The following is a 4,452-nucleotide window of genomic DNA, read 5'->3' as shown; positions in this document are numbered from 1 at the left end:
TATTCCTTTCATCTTTACACACGGTCAATCAATAATCTTCCATTATTAGATTTATGTTTTAATCTTCAGCCCACATCTGGACAAACGACTAACTTGGAATTCTCTTACAAGACTGAAAAGACAGGAAACTTCATGTCGATTTCGACTATTACAGCACTTACTAGACAAACGGTCTAAACTTCCAATTCATTAAAAAAGACTGATCTACATGATAATAAGGCCTGTCTGGACATACGGAGTTGATCTTTGGGGCTCCATTAAACCATAGAATTTCTTTCGTATCCAATCCTTATAATCCAAAATCCTGAACGCTCCTAACTTTCTAACAAAGAAAATCATCTATAAAAACCTTAATGTTCCATATATTACCGAATGTTTGGCCCGAACCAGATACCAATTCTTCCATGAACAACTAGCCAACCTCCCAAACTCATTTGTTTCTAACCTTCATTACCTGATTAGGTGCCTGAAAAGAAAATTGCCTCGAAATCTTCTTATCTTGGAATGTTATTGGAGTTCTATCAATGGCTAGATTCTTCATATGTCTGCATCATGCCATATAACTAACATCAAATTTACTTATTGTATATATTTTTAAACATATAAATATCTATAAATAAATAAAAAACGTTCATTGCTACTGAGACCCATAGCTATTTTTATTTTTCTAACATTTTGGTGTTCTTAACTAATTTTTTTTTATTTCGTATTATATACATTTCCATATAAATAAAAAAAAAAGTAATAATCCACAGTTCACTGTCAGTTCTTAACCTCCCTGTGTTAAGGATTTGATCCCAGATCGCTCCTGTAACTACGGAAGACTTTCCTTGATATACTACCTAACCAATCCTTCAAGGCGCCTGAAAAGAAGATGGCCTCGATATATTCTCCACTAGGAATGTTATTGGAATTCTATCAATGGCTAGACTCTCCGTATGTCTTTTTAATGCCATACAACTAACATCAAATTTATTTATTACTTTATTTTTGTGTTGGTAGACATATGTGCGTCTTATGGATCTAGAGATATATTTTTTCAAAAATTCAACATTTTATACTAACAACTAGAAATTAACATTTTGTAAGTTTATTTTTTCAAATTTCATAAAAAGTACTACTCCTACAAAGATAAACTTAATTAACTATTTTGTATTAAATTTAACTCGCTTTAATTTGAGCGCTGGCAGACATCTGTACGTCCAATGGTTTTTGAAATGATGTTTTTCATAAATCAAACTTATTGTCCGAACAACTATAAATCAATTTATTTTAGCAAATATGATGAAAACTACTGTTCCTACGAAGATAAAGTTCATAAACTTCTTTATAGCCCATTAAACTAGTTTTAATTTGAGTACTAATAGATATCTGTACGTCACATAGTTCCTGAGATATAGAATTATCAAAATAAATTAAGTAACTACTAATCTTTCAGTAGATTTTTAAGAAATATTGCTATTTAAAAAGCTATATCTCGAGAACTATTGGTCACAAATAGCTCTTTTAGGGCTAATGTTTCAGTAAATTTACTCTTCTTTAAATAATGTTCTCTTAGATTTTCTATTCTTGTTGGTTGTTTTTAAGATATAGAGCTCCAAATGAAAAATTAGTGTTTTTATGGTTTTGAAACAGCCGCCATTTTTTATTCCCCTACCTATACTTGACAGACTCATTAATTTTGACTAGTAATTATACATGGTTTTCATTAAAGTAATAAAAAATTGGGGTGAGATAACTGCCTTTTTTTTTTCCTCTTGGGCTCTTGTACTAACATCAGTGTCCACAGTCTGTGTTGTACAAATGACCCTCAACGGTAACAGAATGGAGAACATTATGAACGATGGAGTATTTAGAGAATGGACTGTTAGCCTGCCTGGAATCGGCTACAGTCTTGTCCAGCCTGAGCGATTTGTGCCATTAGTTGGTGCTGAGTGGCACTTAGCGCTCTGGAGTCGAGTGTTGCTTCGTACTCGACGCTCAGCTTCATTTATCTTGTGTTCCATGGATTTGTGTCTATATCTATATAGTTAGTCAATTGGCACATTAGCCATTATTATAGCCACCTCAAATTGATGAAGTATTTTTGAAGGAAAGCTTTAAAAGAATAAAACAAACAATTTACTTGTTTGGGATAACAATAAAAGAGAGAGAAATAGTTTATTCATCTATGCTGCCAAATTCATCTGGTTGCTACATTACATATCATACTAATCAATCCGTGATCGGACATATATAAGTTACATAAATTTACATGATATAATAAAAATGAAAGAAAACAGTTTACTTTTATAATCCCAAAACAGATATGCCTCTTTTTATTCCAAACTCCTTAACCATCCTAACCCATTAATTCTTAATCTTTCATCCTTAACAATCCCTGATAATCCTCCGAGGCGTCTGAAAAGAAGATGGCCACGGGACCTTCTAGTTTAAATTAATGTTTGAAGTACCACCAATGGGTGGTTCCTTCCCAAGATTTTCAAGTGTATATGAAACATACTACATATTTACCTGTTGTATTATTTTGTACAGTTGTAAATTAATAAAAAAAAAAAAAAAAAACTTTTATAATCAATTCCAGTTTACACACTAAATACAAATATTTCAATTCATTCCTTTTTTCTTTTCCTTTTTTGTCCCTTCTATTTCACCATTTCACAATTTCGTAAATTCACTCTTCCGAATTCCCCCTCTCAGATCCTCTCCAGTGACCCGCTAAAAAAATTAACTATTAGACAGTAATGTGATATCAATCCAGAGAAATAATAGTCGATCAGTTTACAGAAAAAACAAAAGCAAATAAATTCATTTTACCCAAACAACACTAATACATAGTATTAAAGGAAAATATAATAAAAAATTGGTTAAAAGAAATACTTGAATAGATAAATAAGTTTTAAAAAATAATAATAATAAAATAATTTAATACTAAAATAAAACTATGAATAATCTCCGAGCTAATTCCCATCAGGTGATGATGTATGATCCCCAGGGAGTCCAAAATAATATTTTCTGCTAAGATCGCAATATCCCCGATGCGAACACCTAGGCCTTCTAAGAAGCTCCTTGTTCTATCTGATATTGTTCCGCGAGATCCAAACCAGAAGCCTCTCACGGTGAACTATCTCTATACCAAGGTCTCGCGAAATTTTCCCTTAAGCAAAGGGATGCATTTTTCATATATTTCCTTTTTTTCCTTTTCCACACCACTTTCCTGTTCGATGTCATTACTCTCAAATCTTACCGTTGGATCCAAGACCAGAGCCGTGCCTCCGACTTTTGTAAATTTACTCTTCTTTAAATGACGTTCTCTTTGGTTTTCTTGTGTTGTTCCTACTTTTTAAGATATAGAGCTCCGAATGAAAAATTAGTTTTTTATATCGCTTTGAAACAACCACCATTTTTTATTCTTTCTACCTATTCTTGGCTGACTCATCAATTTTGACTAGTGATTTTACATAGTTTTCATTAAAGTAATCAAAAATTGGGATGAAATAACTGCCTTTTTTCTCCTCTTGGGCTCTTGTACTATACTGAATGTCGTATGGCCAACTGAATTTCAGCTGTAGCATGTTGACCCGTTGCTAGGCAAATAATCTCCACATACCGTTCTTCCTACATTTATATATTACAATGCAATATATAGATACGTCTCTTTCCTGTAAAATTAACACAAACTTCTAACAGAAATAATATAATCAAAAATAAAGTTTAATTAAATTAAATACTACGACTATTTAAAAAAAAAATTATAAATCAATATAATTGATAACTACTATGATTATGTTTTTATGATTTATATTGAAAAATTTTATTGATATTTAAAATTTTATTTTTGCGGGTTTATAATTTAGATAGTGTAGGAGAGTTTTTAAATGTAATTATTAATTAATATTTACTTAGTTTCTTATTAATAATTACTTATATTACTTTTCAATATATATTAAATTCCTAAAAAGTTGTGGTAGTGCGTTTTTACTCTCACTTAGCTATATATGGAATGTATAGTAAGGAGAACTCGAAATATTTACAATTCTAGTTTTCGACGGAAATACATGTTTTGAGTCCAAATAACGGGTATTGCAAAACAGCCTAGCTTAAAAAAGAATTATAAAAAATTATTATTATTATCATATAATTTAGGAAGAGCAGCCTAGCTCAGTAGTAAAGCACTGTGCTGCGAACTCCAAGGACACGGGTTGATATCTACTGCGGTAGACAATTATTTATTCTGATTCTGTAGCCGTGAGTAAAAATTGCATATTCGGGAGTTCTCGAGGGTTCATCCAGCCTCATGAAATGGATGAAAAATCTGTATGTTGTGCGTGATCATGAACAACAATTCCTTGCACTCCTTTTTTAAGCAACAGTACATTGTAATATTGAACCCCACACCCTTCATGGTTTGTACCGGTACAGACTTAAATTATCATTTTTTTTTATATATAT

Source organism: Halyomorpha halys, unplaced genomic scaffold (genome assembly GCF_000696795.3).
Source record: "Halyomorpha halys isolate HHAL.00 unplaced genomic scaffold, Hhal_1.1 Scaffold562.1, whole genome shotgun sequence".
Taxonomy (NCBI): Eukaryota; Metazoa; Arthropoda; class Insecta; order Hemiptera; family Pentatomidae; genus Halyomorpha; species Halyomorpha halys.
This window is presented reverse-complemented; position numbering follows the sequence as displayed.